Raw genomic sequence first — 21,166 nt, 5'->3', positions numbered from 1 at the left:
AAAGTACCATAACCAAAACTGGGTCTGGGCTCACGGGCAATAAGGACAAGCCTCACTTACAACAAAAACCAAAACGAGCACCAATATTACCACCTAATTTCTACAGGGGCCTGGGATGACCACACAACCTACTGATCTAAACAGCAAGTCTCAAGACTAATTTTTCAGTCCAGAATAAATCAATTATTTTAATCTCATATTTTGTCACAACATATTTAGAAAAGATTCACATAATTGAAAACATTGCTTACTTCACTTTGGGATACAGAAAAATACACTTTAGAAGTGATTAACCAACTAAATAACATCAGATGCTACAGAAAAATTACAAAAGATCCCACTACGGACTTACAACAACAACTGAACTTGATCCTAGACAAAGGATTAGAAGATGGAGTCATTGGCAAAAAAGAACACGAATATCTAAAATGTAAAAATCCAAGGACACCACTATTTTATGCCCTTCCGAAAATTCATAAGGACGCAAATACACCACCCGGGAGACCAATAGTCTCTGGCTGTGAGTCGCTATTGGAACCAGTATCAAAATTTGTTGATTTCTTTTTAAAGCCATTCCTCCCTAAAGTGAAATCATTCCTAAGAGACACGACGGACTTTATTAACAAACTTCCGACAATCCCCTTTGAGGAAAATCAAGATCTATTAGTCACCTTAGACGTGACGTCGTTGTATACTCAAATTCCCCAAAACGACAGACTAGATGCCATCCAATATTTCCTCGAAGAAACAGAAAAACCAACCAGAGTTCCAACAGAATTTATAGTGGAGTTAGCATCATTCGCATTGAAGAAGAACTATTTCAATTTCAACGGAGAATTCATTTTCCAAACGAGTGGAGTAGCAATGGGTTGTCCGTTTGCACCAGAACTGGCAGTTCTTTTTATGGCACTCTGCGAGGAGAGATTTTTTTATCACAACAACCCATTCGGAGAGCAAATCTCAAGTTGGAGTCGATATATCGACAATGTTTTTATGACGTGGAAGGGGAATGAGGAAGATCTTAAAAAATTCCACGATTGGCTGAATTACAGAACACAAGAGATAAAATTCAGTCTGAACTACTCGAAAATAAAAATGGCATTTTTGGATGTAGAAGTTTATCCAACGGAAGAGGGTTTAGTCACTACCCTCTTTAAGAAGAAGACCAATCGGAACAAAGCACTTCACTTCCAAAGCAATCACCCGTGCAACTTAAGAGAAAACTTGCCGTTTGGTCAATACCTCCGAATAAAAAGAAATTGCCACTTCAAAGACGAGTATGTTCTACATGCAAACAATCTCACCGAGAATCTACTAGCTAGAGGCTACCCGAAAAAACTCCTCAAAGGGACAATGAAGAGAGCCTGGTGGGTCCCCAGAGACACGCTTTTAGAAAAAAGAGAAAAACCATCACTCAACAGAGTGGTATGTGTATCAACATTTTGTTCAAACTCTAATCAGCTGAAAAAAAACAATACTACAGAACTGGCATCTAGTTGATAATGTCGACGAGTCTCTCAAAGAAAAACCGTTTTTCGCATTCAAAAAAGATCAAAGTGTAGCAAACCATCTAGTACGGGCAGCAATAAAGAAAAAATATCCAACAGTGTGCTCACGTCTGGGGTTGCCACCTATACAAGGGCACCATAAGTGTGGTTCATGTATCTGCTGCCCGAGTACAGAAGAAGGGTTACTTTTCCCACACAAACAGGTGTTTTGGAAACATGAGAAGTTTTCAAACTGCAAATCACGATATGTGATCTATGGCATAAAATGCCCATGTGAAAAATGATATATTGGGAAGACAAATCAAGAGGCCAGATGCCGAATCATTCAACATAAATCGCGAATAAAAAACAATGTGATCACTGCACCGCTGGTAAATCATTGGCGGACTAACAATCACACCTTGAATGATTTAAAATGGAATGTAATTGCAAAAACTGAGAGAGACCCCCGAGGCGGTGATATCGAAGAGAAATTGTCCCGTAGTGAAGCAATGCTAATCATCAAATTCAATACAGCCATAGATGGCTTGAATGAAATCTCGGAAATATATCGGCTATAGGCGTGATCTACATGATGTACCCGTCACCTATACGCCTTGAACAATAACACGTCAGGTGTCCTTTGGAGTCCCACCCCCCCCGACCGAGGCTTCGGTCAGCACGGGCCTCCATGGCAACTATACCCAGTAGACTATGGGTGAGTACTCGAGCTTTGTAGCCCGTACTAAATAGCTCAAATCCAAAAACAGCAGTCCCAAAGCAACCAAGTCAGCAAAAATTAACACGTTCGCCATTTTTTACACCAAACAACTTCATCCAACCTAGTTCCGTTCCGACATACCACACTGTCGGAGATTGCAGCATTTAAGAGAAAATCGGCTGTTCTTAAACTTCAATTCCCAGAACCCCTTCAACTAGGAAGTAATAATTAGTGCAACGTAGAAAGCAGAATCGCGGCTATGGCCTTGTCAGTCTTCCGAAATGAGACACGGAGGAAGACGGCGTGAGCAGATGAAGAGCCCCATTTATTGAGCAACGCTGGTAAGAACATTAATGGGTTGAGGCCATTCACAGCTTTTTAACACAGGACGCTGTACAACTTCGAGCTAACGCCATTTCTCTTGGTTTTAACAGGTGCAAAATTTTGCCCGCCCTCCCTCATCCTTTGTTGGATCATTAAACACACCACATTAAAAGTAAGGCGCTTTTCCTTTTTCTCCTCCTATTTTGTATTCTTGTATTTATTATTCTTGCCGCAGCCGTAGTTCGCTTCTATTGACACATGATCCTTTATCACACAGACTTCACATTCCACTTCCTATGAGATAAAAGCTGTTTGAAAGCGGCGAATGTGAGTATATCTGACTTTGGTCTTTTTGAGAGTTTGTTTGTAAATAGATTTCTATATAGAAGAGCTAATTGATATCTGACACTAAGTTGGGCTGTTCTTGTGTTTGTTTCAGAGCCCACACTTAAAGAAATCGAGCACCTTTGAGGTAGGACTAGGTTCCCCTTTCTTTTACCTAGAAGTGATACAGGGGTGGTCTTCTACCAGACTGACTCGTGCCTGTATTTCCATTCACAGCTACGTGGTCCTGACGAAAATTCCCTTGAAGAAAGGGTTTTCGAAACGCGTAGACCGTTCTCATACAGCATTAGGAGTGTTGTTCTAAAACAAAAACTGTTTGAAAAACTGAAATTATTTCCTATGCTGTTTCATGTAATTATGGTTGTAAATAATTTTTTGTAACAACTGATGTAAATTGATTCTATGTTTTGTATAGTTTGTATGTATGGTTGAATGATTGAATTGAAATCAAGAAGTGTTGTTGTGAGTAAGTGTGGAGTGAAGTAAGCAATGTTTTCAATTATGTGAATCTTTTCTAAATATGTTTTGACAAAATATGAGATTAAAATAATTGATTTATTCTGGACTGAAAAATTAGTCTTGAGACTTACTGTTTAGATCAGTAGGTTGTGTGGTCATCCCAGGCCCCTGTAGAAATTAGGTGGCAATATTGGTGCTCGTTTTGGTTTTTGTTGAAAGTGAGGCTTGTCCTTATTGTCCGTGAGCCCAGACCCAGTTTTGGTTACAGTACTTTAGCAGAAGGGTTTCTGCGAGGTCTTCTAAGCCCCCGAGTGGAGCGGTAGAAGTAGTTTTTTTTCGTGAAGTAAGTGCGCTTGTGACAAGAAATATTTGTGTTTTTAGATTGAAATTGTGTACAGTATGTCAGAGAATCAAACATTCGCTTACAGTGAGGAACACATAAAAAAGCTGTTAGAGGCACCACCTTTGTTTACTTCAACTACTTTAAGTACATCAGCAAGAAATCAAAACGAAACAGATAAACTATTAAGACTAAAGAAAAAACAAATCCGAACGGACCTGCATGGACACTGTTTACTCCAGCACTTAAGAGCTGGCACGATCCCAGGAGGACAACAAATTAAAAACGTTCCCGTTATTTTTACTGAGGACCCCATCTACAAAAAGGGATATAGTTACATCGAGACCAAGTGCAGCCGAGACCTTATGGTCTTAACGGTGGAGACAGATCAAAGGATTTCTATACAACAACTAGTGGAAATTAAAACCTTGGAAGCTGAATTCCAACAAAATCAATTGATTACAGATGCCAAAACATTACTGGAGAAAGTAGAAAAAGATATCTTGGAATTTAAGGATTTCACCATAAACCAAAAAGAAAATCAGTTCCAAAAAGATAAAAAGAATTTCAATCTAGAGAAAATATATCCATATTTGCAACCAGAGTTCTATTCACGACCTGACTCAAGAAAATATTTAGTGGAATACCAAGGTAGATCTAATAATAAGTTCATTACATTCTCTGAAACTTCGTCATCTTCGAGTGGCAGTGAAAGTGAAGGAAGTAATCAGAGAAGAAATACAAATAAAAGAGGAAAACAGCAACCTGGTCCATATTCATCGCCTTTTTTAGGGAGAGGCCAGCAACAAACTCGAGGACACCCCCGATACAACCAACCGTGGGAAATGTCGACTCGGAGGCAGAACTAGAAAAATTGGTAGTCGCCAATTTTCAACTTATCAAACAAAATTCTTACCCCAGCTGAAACTAGTATCTTGGAAAAAGGACTCTCATTCGTCCCTGTGAGACATACTAATTTTGTCATACTTAAGACGGAGGCACTCGAATTTTGTAGAAAACTTAAACTAAGATCATTCTTCTCCCAAACTACATGCAACCCACCAATTGAAGTCACAGGCCTAGAGAAAAAGTCGCTATTTTGTCCACCAGCAAACAAAGTAGCTAAAGAAATTCTTACATTTGAAAAAACGATTCTTTCAGCAATCACCCAGATGGAACAAAAAAGAAAATGGACTAAATTTAATATCTCACAATCAGAAAGGAGTGCACTGGAGAACCTCAAAAAAGATACGTCAGTCACACTAAAACAGGCCAACAAAGGCGGGTCAATTGTGATATGGGATACAGAAAAATACACTTTAGAAGTGATGAACCAACTAAATAATATCAGATGCTACAGAAAAATTACAAAAGATCCCACTACGGACTTAGAACAACAACTGAACTTGATCCTAGACAAAGGATTGGAAGATGGAGTCATTGCCAAAAAAGAACATGAATATCTAAAATGTAAAAATCCAAGGACACCTCTATTTTATGTCCTTCCGAAAATTCATAAGGAAGCAAATACACCGCCCGGGAGACCAATAGTCTCCGGCTTTGAGTCGCTATTGGAACCAGTATCAAAATTTGCTGATTTATTTTTAAAGCCATTCCTCCCTAAAGTGAAATCATTCCTAAGAGACACGACGGACTTTATTAACAAACTTCCGACAATCCCCTTTGAGGAAAATCAAGATCTATTAGTCACCTTAGACGTGACGTCGTTGTATACTCAAATTCCCCAAAACGACGGACTAGATGCCATCCAATATTTCCTCGAAGAAAGAGAAAAACCAACCAGAGTTCCAACAGAATTTATAATGGAGTTAGCATCATTCGCATTGAAGAAGAACTATTTCAATTTCAACGGAGAATTCTTTTTCCAAACGAGTGGAGTAGCAATGGGTTGTCCGTTTGCACCAGAACTGGCGGTTCTTTTTATGGCACTCTGCGAGGAGAGATTTTTTTATCACAACAACCCATTTGGAGAGCAAATCTCAAGTTGGAGTCGATATATCGACGATGTTTTTATGACGTGGAAGGGGAATGAGGAAGATCTTAAAAAATTCCACGATTGGCTGAATTCCAGAACACAAGAGATAAAATTCAGTCTGAACTACTCGAAAATAAAAATGGCATTTTTGGATGTAGAAGTTTATCCAACGGAAGAGGGTTTAGCCACTACCCTCTTTAAGAAGAAGACCGATCGGAACAAAGCACTTCACTTCCAAAGCAATCACCCGCGCAACTTAAGAGAAAACTTGCCGTTTGGTCAATACCTCCGAATAAAAAGAAATTGCCACTTCAAAGACGAGTATGTTCTACATGCAAACTATCTCACTGAGAATCTACTAGCTAGAGGCTACCCGAAAAAACTCCTCAAAAGGACAATGAAGAAAGCCTGGTGGGTCCCCAGAGATACGCTTTTAGAAATAAGAGAAAAACCATCACTTAACAGAGTGGTATGTGTATCAACATTTTGTTCAAACTCTAATCAGCTGAAAAAAACAATACTACAGAACTGACATCTAGTTGAAAATGTTGACGAGTCTCTCAAACAAAAAACGCTTTTTGCGTTCAAAAAAGATCAAAGTGTAGCAAACCATCTAGTACGGGCAGCAATAAAGAAAAAATATCCAACAGTGTGCTCACTTCTGGGGTTGCCACCTATACAAGGGCACCATAAGTGTGGTTCATGTATCTGCTGCCTGAGTACAGAAGAAGGGTTACTTTTCCAACACAAACAGGTGTTTTGGAAGCACGAGAAGTTTTCAAACTGCAAATCACGATATGTGATCTATGGCATAAAATGCCCATGTGAAAAATTATATATTGGGAAGACAAATCAAGAGGTCAGATCCCGAATCATTCAACATAAATCGCGAATAAAAAACAATGTGATCACAGCACCGCTGGTAAATCATTGGCGGACTAACAATCACACCTTGAATGATTTAAAATGGACTGTAATTGCAAAAATTGAGAGAGACCCCCGAAGCGGTGATATCGAAGAGAAATTGTCCCGTAGTGAAGCGATGCTAATCATCAAATTCAATACAGCCATAGATGGCTTGAATGAAATCTTGGAAATATATCGGCTATAGGCGTGATCTACATAATGTACCCGTCACCTATACGCCTTGAACAATAACACGTCAGGTGTCCTTTGGATTCCCACCCCCCGATCGAGGCTTCGTTCAGCACGGGCCTCCATGGCAACTATACCCAGTAGACTATGGGAGAGTACTCGAGCTTTGTACCCATACTAAATAGCTCAAATCCAAAAACAGCAGTCCCAAAGCAACCAAGTCAGCAAAAATTAACACGTTCGCCATTTTTTACACCAAACAACTTTATCCAACCTAGTTCCGTTCCGACATACCACACTGTCGGAGATTGCAGCATTTAAGAGAAAATCGGCTGTTCTTAAACTTCAATTCCCAGAACCCCTTTAACTAGGAAGTAATAGTACGTGCAATGTAGAAAACAGAGTCGCGGCTATGGCATTGTCAATCTTCCGAAATGAGACACAGAGGAAGACGGCGTGAGCAAATGAAGAGCCCCATTTATTGAGCAACGCTGGTAAGAACATTAATGGGCTGAGGCCATTCACAGCTTTTTAACACAGGACGCTGTACAACTTCGAGCTAACGCCATTTCTCTTGGTTTTAACAGGCGCAAAACTTCACCCGCCCTCCTTCATCCTTTGTTGGATCATTAAACACGCCACATTAAAAGTAAGGCGCTTTTCCTTTTTCTCCTCCTGTTTTGTATTCTTGTATTTATTATTCTTGCCGCAGCCGTAGTTCGCTTCTATTGACACACGATCCTTCATCACTCAGACTTCACATTCCACTTCCTATGGGATAAAAGCTGTTTGAACGCGGCAAATGTGAGTATATCTGACTTTGGTCTTTTTGAGAGTTTGTTTGTAAATAGATTTGTATATAGAAGAGCTAATTGATATCTGACACTAAGTTGGGCTGTTCTTGTGTTTGTTTCAGAACCCACACTTAAAGAAATCGAGCACCTTTGAGGTAGGACTAGGTTCCCCTTTCTTTTACCTAGAAGTGATACAGGGGTGGTCTTCTACCAGACTGACTCATGCCTGTCTTTCCATTCACAGCTACGTGGTCCTGACGAGAATTCCCTTGAAGAAAGGGTTTTCGAAACGCGTAGAATGTTCTCACACAGCATTAGGAGTGTTGTTCTAAAACAAAAACTGTTTGAAAAACTGAAATTATTTCCTATGCTGTTTCGTGTAATTATGGTTGTAAATAATTTTTTGTAACAACTGATGTATTGATTCTATGTTTTGTCTAGTTTGTATGTATTGTTGAATGATTGAATTGAATGCAAGAATTGTTGTTGTGAGTAAGTGTGGAGTGAAGTAAGCAATGTTTTCAATTATGTGAATCTTTTCTAAATATGTTTTGACAAAATATGAGATTAAAATAATTGATTTATTCTGTACTGAAAAATTAGTCTCAAGACTTACTGTTTAGATCAGTAGGTTGTGTGGTCATCTCAGGCCCCTGTAGAAATTAGGTGGCAATATTGGTGCTCGTTTTGGTTTTTGTAGCCAGACATTTCTTGGCGTGACGAGGTGCCGCTAAACATCTCTCATTGCAGCCTAACCTGTTTGTTCACTTCAGGACTTTCTTTGCTGCCTGTTGCACTTGTCTGCCCTCCGCACTCCCAGTGACTCGGGACGCCGCATGATCAGTCTAAGGGGGGGACTGCTATGCACACTGAACACGCCGGACTACAACTCCCAGTGCCCCCTTTGGGCATGCTCAACCCACATCGTCAGCAATGCTGGGAGGCGCATAAAAACACAGCGGCTGATAGAGGCTAGGCCACCCCTCAACACTATCATCAGGGCTTGAAGTAAGCAAACTTCTGATATTGCCCTGGACTCTGAAGGGAACTATTGGTAACATCTAAAAGCCAGCAGGATCGGGGCGTGGCCAACTGCCGAACATGGTGGCAGCTTGAGGCGAAAGCTCCTCCAGGCTAACCGGCCCGCAGCGACTATCCGTCACTTATCCTTTTTTCAAGCCCGCTCGAAGGAGCGACATCGGATCGGGAACCCAAGCGGCACGCTCCGTTCTGACCCTGGTGGCGCCTGGACACCGGGATCGGCTACCATTGAAGGCGGCGATCTGGGGCCTGTGCCGGCCTTGAAGCACCGACCCACAGTGCCTAGTGGACCCGGCCGGAAGTGTGCCCTCCTCGACCGGGCGCGGAGGAGTCGGCCGGCCAAGAATACGTTCTGTCCTGCGGAGTGACCACTTGCACCGCTATCAGCGAGCGTGCACCCTGTGTGGCCGAGGAGATTCTCTGGACTAGGGCATCGTCTGGAGGGGCGGGGGCGGCCGGCAAGACTGGTAATCATCCTGCCGGCGGAGTGCGGGACGGACCGGGGGCCAGAGGCACTGTTACTGCGGCGAGGTGAGGCAGGCCGCTTTGAGGGCGCGACCGCTCCTCGGAGTCTCACCCCGCTTTCAGGGGGGGGCACGTCTGAACCCCATCCCCTCCAGGAGAGGAATCGTCGTGGGTCGCCCAGTCCCTACGGGAGGTCCCGCATTGGCGCAGACAGGGAGAAAAACGGAACGAGTCCGGCGCACTCTGCTGAGGGGCCCCCCCCCTGCGAAAACCTACTAGCGGCGCTCCATAACGCCACACTTGCAATCACTGAGGGGAGTGTAGGGGGCTGAATCGACCACGCGGGAGGCCGCTTTGGACCTACAGTAAGCCGGAGTGCTGCTCTTCACGGCGGCCGACTGCGCAGTGCCTGGACCCAGTGGGGAGTGCAAGGCGCCATCTTAGACCTGAAGACACCCACAGTGACTTGCAGGCCGCCCGAGGACAGTGAACAACGCGTAGACCGCAAACTGCCCTGCCGACACCCCTCGACCGCCCACATCCTTGCCCAGCCAGCATGGCCGGTAAGGGCACAAGAAGTACGTCCACGCAGGCGAAGCTGGACAAATTTGCTTACGGCCAACATGGACAGGCCCAGACTGGCGGCCGCCACTCGACTGGTGCGACCCCGGACGCGGGGGCTCCTCCCAAGGTGACCCTGGACGACGTTATGAAAACCCTCACCGAGGTCAAAACGACGGTGGGTTCCATTTCTTCAGAGGTCACTCTGCTCCAGGCGGACTTCAAAAAAATGGCAGAGCGAGTGACGCAAGTGGAGGTAATTACGAAATCGCTCGTCGAGGACACCTCGGACCTGCAGATGGCCATGGAACGCATGGAGAGGGTCACGAAACAATTGCAAGAGAAGCTCGATGATCAGGAAGGACGTTCCCGGAGGAACAACGTTCGCATCCTGGGCCTGCCGGAATCGGAAGGCAAAGCTGCTATGGACCTGTACGTCGAAGACCTGATCAAATCCCAACTGAAGCCTAAAGGTCTGTCCCACTTCTTTTCTGTGGAGAGAGCGCACCGAGTTCCTGGTGGAACTCCGAAACCGGGAGCCACTCCGAGGCCTGTGCTGGCCAGATTATTTAATTATAGGGACCGGGACGCTATCCTCCAGGCGGCAAGGGTCTCCCCGCCTATCAAAATTCAGAACTCCACTTTGGCTTTCTTTCCGGACTACACGGCGGAGGTAGCTAGGCGCAGGAAGTCATTCACGGATGTGAAGAAAGCACTACGAGATAAAGGCCTGCAGTATTCCATGCTTTTCCCTGCCAAACTGCGAGTCGTGGCCGAAGGAAAGACATGGTTTTTCGACATGCCGGAGGTAGCTAGCGACTGGCTTGACGGATGGAGGCAGGTGGGCCGGCCGGCCTGCCCGCGCGGGGAGCAGAGGCGCCGACACAGCGGAGAGCCAGCGGATCGACCGTCGAGGAGTCCCGCGAACGAAGAGGGCGCGACAGCACTGGACTCGGATCTCGAAAGGGACCCCTTTGACTCTGGACAACCAGTGAAGGACTGATTAGTCTGGGCGGCCAGCAGGACAATGCATTATGAGCCTTGGGAACTTGATGCTGATGGAGCTGAGTAGGGCGGGCATCGGCTGGTGCCTGTAGGGGGCTCACCTACCCCACGAGCAAGTAAGGTGAACGGGGATGGGACTATGCACTCTGCCAAGTTGGGGATGCGGGCGGGTTCGAGTCCGTGGTACAGGGTAGCAGGGAGGGGGAGGGGGGGCTGGATTGTTTTGTTCTGGTTATTATTGTTAGTCATCGTCTATTCACTGTGGCACATGGTCCGAACACAAGCTGTACACTCGGGGTTCCCTTACGCACGTCCTTATGTAGGTGTCCCGCTCCGACTCCACATGTCCATTTCACTGAATAAAGCCCCATATGGCCCAACAAGCTAGCGAACCGCCCGCAGACTCTGGCCTGCCACTGGCAGTGGTGTCTCCCTTAAAACTGCTCACATGGAATGTTAGGGGTCTGGGGGACAAGATTAAGCGAGGATTGGTTCTCCAGACCATCAAACGCCACGGTCCTGACTTGGTGATGTTGCAAAAAACGCACCTTGCTGGGTCTACATGCAAAGCACTCAATAGGCGGGGATATACCATGGAGGTACATGCAGAGTTCACCACGGGATCCAGGGGCACCGGGATACTCCTTAAGAAGAACTCCCCCTTTATGGTGGAAAGCAGTAAAAGGGATGATCAGGGTCGTTTTGCGGCGATCTTTGGCCAATGGGAGGGGAGGCCCCTCAATATAGTGTCAGTATACATCCCACCGGCGCTACACTCGACGGCCCTGCCGGCACTGGGCCAGTTCCTGCTCGACCTACCGGAAGGTGACATGATCATTGGGGGGACTTTAACGCCATATCTGACCCGCTGTTAGACACCTTCCCCGTGCGGGAACGCTTGAGAGGGACGGCCTCGCTCCCTGGCTTCCTGACGGCACTGGGCCTCACTGATGTTTGGCGTCATTTAAATCCTACGGCAACTCAGTACACGCACTACTCGGCTGAGCACAACAGCCTTTCACGCATTGATTACCTTTTCTTTTTAGGGTTGGGGCTGGGCACGGTAGACAAAGTAGAGATCCTACCTAGAGGTGTGTCTGATCACTCCCCGTTGTCCCTTCACATCACGACTAGAGAGAGGAAACACGCCAGGATCTATCCAATCTACCCCAATTACTTACAGATCCCGGAGGTTCGGAAAAAGCTTAAATTGGCCTCCTCACACTACTTTACAGAGAATATGGGCACCGTCGCCTCGCCCTCGGTGCTTTGGGAGGTATACAAAACAGTCTTGCGCAGCGATAGCGGCCATATCAGGGCATAAACGAGACTCCAGACAAGACCTCACACAGTTGGAATTGGCTCTCCATACCACGACTGCAACACACATGGCCGATCCCACCCCTGCCAATGCTCATGCGTTGCACCTCAGTCAACAAAAGTACTTATCCCATCTTACAACGGTGACCAAGGGACACTTGGCAGCCACAGCGCACAGGATTTATGACCTGGGCGATAAAGCCGGGAAGATGCTGGCGTGGCTAGATAAAAAGAGTGGTTGTAATAAAGGTATTCAGAGGTTGTACACACAGGAGGGCCGGCTGCAGACACACCCTGAGCAGATAGTTCGCACTCTGGCAAGACATTATCAAGACATATACACACCGACACGGGGGGTCACGGAAGGGGAGGCGTTAGCGTCACTTAGTAACATAGCGGTCCCCGAGCTTTCGCAGGAGGCACAACAGGAACTAGACACTGATCTGACCGCAGATGAAATCCAATTGGCAATACACTCGTTACGATCTGGAAAAGCGTTGGGTCCCAACGGTATACCCGTGGAATGGTACAAAGCGTCGGCTCCCCTGCTGAGCAAACCCCTGCTCGATATGTATGAGGAGAGTTTGGCCAAGGCAGAACTCCCTCTGGACCAACGCATAGCCACAGTAGTAGCCATTCCTAAGCCTGGCAAGCCGCTAACGGCGTGCTCCTCGTACCGACCTATCTCCCTGCTCAACGTGGAAGCAAAGATCCTAGCAAAACTCTTGGCCTGTCGCCTGCTTAAGCATCTCCAGACCCTGATACACCCCGATCAGTCGGGTTTCATGCCGCACAGAAGCACGGCACTGAATTTGCGGAGAGTCCATGGAGTCCTGGCGCGGGCGCATCTCCTCTCGGACCAGGCAGTCATATTGTCCCTGGACGCCAAGATGGCGTTTGATCTGGTGGAGTGGGAGTATCTTTTCACGGTCCTTGCTCGTATGGGCTTCGGCCCCAAATTTGTAGCATGGATACGGCTGATATATAGGTCACCCATGGCACAAGTGGTGGCGAACGGCCACATTTCGCAAACCTTCCCCCTGGGGCGAGGGACCCGGCAGGGGTGCCCGCTATCTCCCTTGCTCTTTGCGCTAGTGCTTGAACCTCTGGCTATTCTGCTCAGGGCAACGCCACTATTTAGGGGCATCACCTGGGAGGACGGATGGGAGGATAGAATATCCTTATATGCGGATGACATGCTGATCTACATGACCAATCCCGATGAAGGTATTCCTGCCCTGCTGGCTCTGTGCGACGAGCACGGGAAGGCGTCCGGCTACACCCTGAATTGGTCCAAATCCATAATATTCGTCCTTCGGGGCCAGGCACCCTTGTTGAGGCCTGACTGCCCCCTGCAATTAGCGGACGGCTCCTTTAAGTACCTTGGTATTGTCATCACCGCAACTGCGGCGGACTTCTACACGGCGAACCTGGTGCCACCTCTGACACGATTACGTGCAGACGTTAAATATTGGGCTGCCCTTCCATTAACCCTCCTAGGGCGGGCAGCGTTATTTAAAATGATGGCACTCCCTAGGTTCCTCTACGTGTTGGAAAACGCCCCCCACGTGGTGGCTCCGCGCTACTCCGCCAGGTGGCCGCGCAGGTATCTGCCCTGTTGTGGGGCAACGGCCCGGCCCGTATAGCGCATGCAAAATTGGTTCAAGGCTGGTACGACGGTGGAATCGCCCTTCCCAACCTTCAATTGTATTATTGGGCATCCCAACTTAAGGTGATTAATTGCTGGATCCATGTCCCGCGGGATGACCCCGCATATAAAGCGGACTGGTCGCAATTAGGAGCGGATAGCATGCTGTCAGTATTATACGACCACTCACGGGTTCGTACGTTGCTTGGCCCAACGTTGCATACGGCTACCTTATGGCATGTGGTGCAATCTCGCCTGGGATGGAAGGGGAAGATTACTAAAATGACGCCACTGTGGGACACGAAGTCTCTAGGGAACTTGAGATCCAGCAAAGGTTTTACACGCTGGGACCAAATAGGGATATCGGTGGTGGGAGACCTCTGGGAGCGGGACTCGGTAATTGCATTCTCGCAGCAACAGTATGGTATGGGCCCCACTGAAACGTTCAGATATGTGCAGATTCGTCACGCCCTCCTTCAAGCCATTCCGCAGGACACCGCACTTCCTGAATCGTCCCCTTTGGAGGACAGGTTATTGACGGAATTTATGGAGCAGAAGGCGACCTCTCTTACGTACAAGAAACTGGTTAACAATCTGGCGATCCCCACGCAGAAACTCAGAGAGAGGTGGGTTGAGGATATAGGGGACGTGGATGATACTGAGTGGAATGAGGCACTGGCGTCACCGAGGGAAGTGGGCATATCGGCTAGGTTCAGATTAGTCCAGCTCAAGATCTTACACCGCACCTATTACACCAGGACACTTCTACACAAGATACAGAGGGCGCCACACCCCTTCTGTCTCAGAGGCTGTGGGGAGGAGGGTACATTACTCCATACACTCTGGGACTGTTCATTGATCCGGGAAGTCTGGAGACGAATCATGCGCACGTTATCCCAAGTCCTTGGGGTGTCACTTCTCCCTGAACCCCGTAAATGCCTATTAAATATTTGGGACCCTACAGACCTGAACAGGTATGGAAAGTTATGGGTCACGTTAGCTGTAACAGTAGCAAAACGAGACATTGCACAGAAGTGGGGAGCCCCAGACGTGCCTACGGTGCATGGCTGGACTAGAAATATGGACATTCTGATGGTGAAGGAGAGGGCGGTGTATGTATTGCGGGCTTGTCCCCGTAAATGGAATAAAGTATGGTTGCCTTGGAACAAGTACAGGGGGGAGCCATGTGCACCCTTGCCAGAGGACGAGGATGTGGAATCGGATGAAGAAGATGAATAAGAGGGAGGGACTGATGTGTACTACTGTGAGTTGTGATGGGTTGGGGCGGGACCTGGAGGACACCATTGAACACATATACGAACTGTGTGCGGTGGGTGGGAACTTATCTGTGTATGGTTACGACGTTCTTGTGAGATGATGACACCTGTTAGGTTATCACAGTTGTGATATTAGTTCTATTTACTGACTTGGCTAAACATTCAGGGCTGTACGCTAAATGGCCAAATTGCGCACTGGACCGGAACTGAAAGTTTTGTGGGATACACATGACTGCTGAGCTATACTGTCTAATTCCTTCTCATCTGTATTACTGTAACTGTTAATTTTGTTTGAAAATGATGAGACTTCGCCAGGGCCTGATTTGCATTGGGAACTAATGAGAAACTATGCGTCAATGATGTACATGTAACTGTTTTTTCTATGCCTTATTGCAAAATAAAAAGTTTTTAATAAAAAAAAAAAAGCCAGCAGGATCATAGAGATACCTGGTGAAACTGCTGGGCAACTAGCTCTGGCCGTAGCTGTGTTGTGCTGTATAGTGCCTCATTGCTGTGTACTAAGTTCAATTCAGAAATTTGTGACCTTGAGTTATGACTAAGCCCTCATGTAAGGGAGGAAATGGGGGGGGGGTTGTAGGTACTTTGAATGCTTTCCTCTCCAGGGCCGAGTCTATTTTAATTCATGAAATTCAACTTACGGAGCGGAGGTTATCTTTAGAACCACCTAACTTATTTCCGCCACAAGCCCCCCCGTTAGAGCCTAGTATAATTGTAGTTAACCCACAAACAGTACCACAGAGTACCCCACTCATCCAGCTTCAGGGCCCCTCTGAACCATTGATATCGGTCAACTCCTCACGTTCTACATCATCCCCTTCCCCTCCATCTACCCGTAGTAGGAAATTGAAGGCCATGCCAGCGCCTAAGGGCAAAGACCAGTCAAAAAAGACAAAAACCCCTAGCGCACCCAAATGAAGCCTACAGATCGCAAAGCAGACCAAGAATAAGAATGATAGACATGAGCAGGGAGGGTCTGTAGCTACGCCTTCAGTTTTAGATAGTTACAAGGGGGTTGGCAACGGCACCAATCTATCAGTGGGTGCACCGGGATCTAACTGCCCCCAGGGAACATCAGATATCTTAAGTCAATTGGATGAGAAGTTATCTAGAATAATTAGCCCTGTGTTGGCCAAATTGGAGGCAATCGAAGAGAGGCTGGGCACAATAGAGAAAGACCTATTTAAAAACCCATATGTTCCTATGGTATCCAAGGGGGGTGAGCCGACAGAGGTCATACTGGTAGAACAGCCAGAAGACGCCATTGAGGGTCCAATAACTTCCAGGCCTCTGCTAACGTTAATCGCAGACAATATACCTCAGGGTCCTAGCAATTGCGGTAATAGATGCAAGGGCGAAACGTCTACCAATGCCCCGAGTTCCAGAGTACTTACCACCTCAGTCTACACCCTTGGTGGTAATTCTGGGGAATGTGCCACCACTTTATCTTGGCTCTACCGAAGATTATCCCCAACTTAAGAACAAGGTCATTCACTGGTTATGTAATAACTTTTTTTTTTTTTTTTAAACACATTTTTATTAAGATTAAATCTCGGTACCAGTTACAAACATACAAACAGTACATTCAGATTCTCATTAAGCAAAAAGGTCAGAAGCACTTCCAATACATGCTGTTACATTGCAAGCATACATTGAAATCAGGGAAAACAGTAGAGCAGCTGAGAGTGATTAATAGTTCCAGTCCTGCAGCGGCGAACCACCGTGCAATTACCTCTCAAAGTCCTCAGGTATCATGTAAATGGTGCTCGGTGAGATATTACAGACACACAATGATGATGCATATGTTCATGATGTTCCCAACACATGCATATAGTGGTTATATATTGCCCATAGCAGCACAGCAACGCTGGGGGTAGTTCCCGTTCGCTGTTCAAATAGGATCACCACCTCTGCTGAGAAACAGTATTTTGAGCCAATGTGCTATAGCACTTTAGTACCTAACTCCCAACAGAGCGCACAGCACTATATCACAATTTCCTAGTTACAGCACTTTAGGCATCATCCCCACTCTCGCGCACCTGTCGTGCCGCTACTTCCAGCAAATAAATCTGTAACGGACCCCAAATATCCCTGGGCCTATTGCGTAATGGCAATAACTCTGCATATACATTAGATTGATCTTGACAATATATAACATCAGTTAGCCAATCCTTAAACTTTGGAGCTCTCCCCCTGCCCCAATGACAAGCTATCCTTCGCTTAGCCAAGAGCAACGCCACATCCAGGAAACATCTCGTAGCTTTGGGGGTGTTAAGCGTGAAACCCAACAGCAGTACGAGCGGTGTGAACTCAAGCTCTCCTGTTATCATTATCTGCAGTGCCTCATGAACTTGCTCCCAGAACGCATATACCCCCGGGCACTCCCATGCTAAGTGAAAGAAACCTGCACCTTCAGCTCGACATCTATCGCATCTATCCGTATCTGACAATTTAAAGCGGAATTTTAGGGCAGGTGTATAATATATCCTCTGAAGGTATTTGAAATGAATTATTTTCAGCCGACAGCTCGACGATATGTGGGCCATAATACCGCAGCAATATTGCCATTGATTCTCAGAGATTTCCACCTCAAGGTCCGCCCCCCATTGATCGCGGGCCCTGCTCTCTGGACATGCCCACTGTGTTCTGATAGCCTTGTAGAATTTAGAGACCAAGTGTCTGCCATCTGAAATAATTCAGAAAAGGGGGTGGTGATGAACAGAGTGCCTGAATTAAGCAGACCACTCTTACCCAGTCCAAAGATCAGGGCTTGATCCATCACCGTTTTTTAGCTCACTGCACCATCCCAGCTCAGAACTTGGCTATATGCAAATTAGTCTGTTCCTGTCCCAGTGCATGATGGGAACAGGGCAAACCAAACTACCAAGCCAATTCTTATACTGGGAAGGAAACAAGCTTCCGGGGACCGGTTTCTGCCATTTCAGGCGTCTTCGGCCCGGCTTGCTTGAATCCTGATGGTGCAATGAGCAAGGGACTCACATCTGAGTATACCCTTCCACGCTTATGGTGGACAAAATGATTCAGAAAAGGGGGTGGTGATGAACAGAGTGCCTGAATTAAGCAGACCACTCTTACCCAGTCCAAAGATCAGGGCTTGATCCATCACCGTTTTTTAGCTCACTGCACCATCCCAGCTCAGAACTTGGCTATATGCAAATTAGTCTGTTCCTGTCCCAGTGCATGATGGGAACAGGGCAAACCAAACTACCAAGCCAATTCTTATACTGGGAAGGAAACAAGCTTCCGGGGACCGGTTTCTGCCATTTCAGGCGTCTTCGGCCCGGCTTGCTTGAATCCTGATGGTGCAATGAGCAAGGGACTCACATCTGAGTATACCCTTCCACGCTTATGGTGGACAAAATGATTCAGAAAAGGGGGTGGTGATGAACAGAGTGCCTGAATTAAGCAGACCACTCTTACCCAGTCCAAGTTCATCACCACCCCCTTTTCTGTATCGTTTTTTGGCCACTATAGGTGTGGCAGGGTATACTCAGACATGAGTCCCTTTCTCACTGCTCCATCAGGATTCAAGCAAGCCGGGCCGAAGAGGCTGAAATGCCAGAAACCGGTCCCCGGTAGCTTGTCTCCTTTCTGGTGAAGAATTGGCTTTGTAGTTTGGTCTGCCCTGTTCCCATGATGCACTGGGCCAGGGACAGACTAATTTGCATATAGCCAGGTTCTGAGCTGGGATGGGGCAGTGAGATAAATAACGGTGATGGATCAAGCCCTGATCTTTGGACTGGGTAAGAGTGGTCTGCTTAATTCAGACACTCTGTTCATCACCACCCCCTTTTCTGTATCGTTTTTGGCCACTATAGGTGTGGCAGGGTATACTCAGACATGAGTCCCTTTCTCACTGCTCCATCAGGATTCAAGCAAGCCGGGCCGAAGAGGCTGAAATGCCAGAAACCGGTCCCCGGTAGCTTGTCTCCTTTCTGGTGAAGAATTGGCTTTGTAGTTTGGTCTGCCCTGTTCCCATGATGCACTGGGCCAGGGACAGACTAATTTGCATATAGCCAGGTTCTGAGCTGGGATGGGGCAGTGAGATAAATAACGGTGATGGATCAAGCCCTGATCTTTGGACTGGGTAAGAGTGGTCTGCTTAATTCAGACACTCTGTTCATCACCACCCCCTTTTCTGTATCGTTTTTGGCCACTATAGGTGTGGCAGGGTATACTCAGACATGAGTCCCTTTCTCACTGCTCCATCAGGATTCAAGCAAGCCGGGCCGAAGAGGCTGAAATGCCAGAAACCGGTCCCCGGTAGCTTGTCTCCTTTCTGGTGAAGAATTGGCTTTGTAGTTTGGTCTGCCCTGTTCCCATGATGCACTGGGCCAGGGACAGACTAATTTGCATATAGCCAGGTTCTGAGCTGGGATGGGGCAGTGAGATAAATAACGGTGATGGATCAAGCCCTGATCTTTGGACTGGGTAAGAGTGGTCTGCTTAATTCAGACACTCTGTTCATCACCACCCCCTTTTCTGTATCGTTTTTGGCCACTATAGGTGTGGCAGGGTATACTCAGACATGAGTCCCTTTCTCACTGCTCCATCAGGATTCAAGCAAGCCGGGCCGAAGAGGCTGAAATGCCAGAAACCGGTCCCCGGTAGCTTGTCTCCTTTCTGGTGAAGAATTGGCTTTGTAGTTTGGTCTGCCCTGTTCCCATGATGCACTGGGCCAGGGACAGACTAATTTGCATATAGCCAGGTTCTGAGCTGGGATGGGGCAGTGAGATAAATAACGGTGATGGATCAAGCCCTGATCTTTGGACTGGGTAAGAGTGGTCTGCTTAATTCAGACACTCTGTTCATCACCACCCCCTTTTCTGTATCGTTTTTGGCCACTATAGGTGTGGCAGGGTATACTCAGACATGAGTCCCTTTCTCACTGCTCCATCAGGATTCAAGCAAGCCGGGCCGAAGAGGCTGAAATGCCAGAAACCGGTCCCCGGTAGCTTGTCTCCTTTCTGGTGAAGAATTGGCTTTGTAGTTTGGTCTGCCCTGTTCCCATGATGCACTGGGCCAGGGACAGACTAATTTGCATATAGCCAGGTTCTGAGCTGGGATGGGGCAGTGAGATAAATAACGGTGATGGATCAAGCCCTGATCTTTGGACTGGGTAAGAGTGGTCTGCTTAATTCAGACACTCTGTTCATCACCACCCCCTTTTCTGTATCGTTTTTGGCCACTATAGGTGTGGCAGGGTATACTCAGACATGAGTCCCTTTCTCACTGCTCCATCAGGATTCAAGCAAGCCGGGCCGAAGAGGCTGAAATGCCAGAAACCGGTCCCCGGTAGCTTGTCTCCTTTCTGGTGAAGAATTGGCTTTGTAGTTTGGTCTGCCCTGTTCCCATGATGCACTGGGCCAGGGACAGACTAATTTGCATATAGCCAGGTTCTGAGCTGGGATGGGGCAGTGAGATAAATAACGGTGATGGATCAAGCCCTGATCTTTGGACTGGGTAAGAGTGGTCTGCTTAATTCAGACACTCTGTTCATCACCACCCCCTTTTCTGTATCGTTTTTGGCCACTATAGGTGTGGCAGGGTATACTCAGACATGAGTCCCTTTCTCACTGCTCCATCAGGATTCAAGCAAGCCGGGCCGAAGAGGCTGAAATGCCAGAAACCGGTCCCCGGTAGCTTGTCTCCTTTCTGGTGAAGAATTGGCTTTGTAGTTTGGTCTGCCCTGTTCCCATGATGCACTGGGCCAGGGACAGACTAATTTGCATATAGCCAGGTTCTGAGCTGGGATGGGGCAGTGAGATAAATAACGGTGATGGATCAAGCCCTGATCTTTGGACTGGGTAAGAGTGGTCTGCTTAATTCAGACACTCTGTTCATCACCACCCCCTTTTCTGTATCGTTTTTGGCCACTATAGGTGTGGCAGGGTATACTCAGACATGAGTCCCTTTCTCACTGCTCCATCAGGATTCAAGCAAGCCGGGCCGAAGAGGCTGAAATGCCAGAAACCGGTCCCCGGTAGCTTGTCTCCTTTCTGGTGAAGAATTGGCTTTGTAGTTTGGTCTGCCCTGTTCCCATGATGCACTGGGCCAGGGACAGACTAATTTGCATATAGCCAGGTTCTGAGCTGGGATGGGGCAGTGAGATAAATAACGGTGATGGATCAAGCCCTGATCTTTGGACTGGGTAAGAGTGGTCTGCTTAATTCAGACACTCTGTTCATCACCACCCCCTTTTCTGTATCTGCCATCTGAAATAAGCATCACATGCAACGGCAAGGCTAC

The sequence above is a fragment of the Lissotriton helveticus genome, chromosome 10 (genome assembly GCF_964261635.1).
Source record: "Lissotriton helveticus chromosome 10, aLisHel1.1, whole genome shotgun sequence".
NCBI lineage: Eukaryota > Metazoa > Chordata > Amphibia > Caudata > Salamandridae > Lissotriton > Lissotriton helveticus.
The sequence above is the reverse complement of the archived record's forward strand: the minus strand, read 5'-3'. Positions refer to the sequence as shown.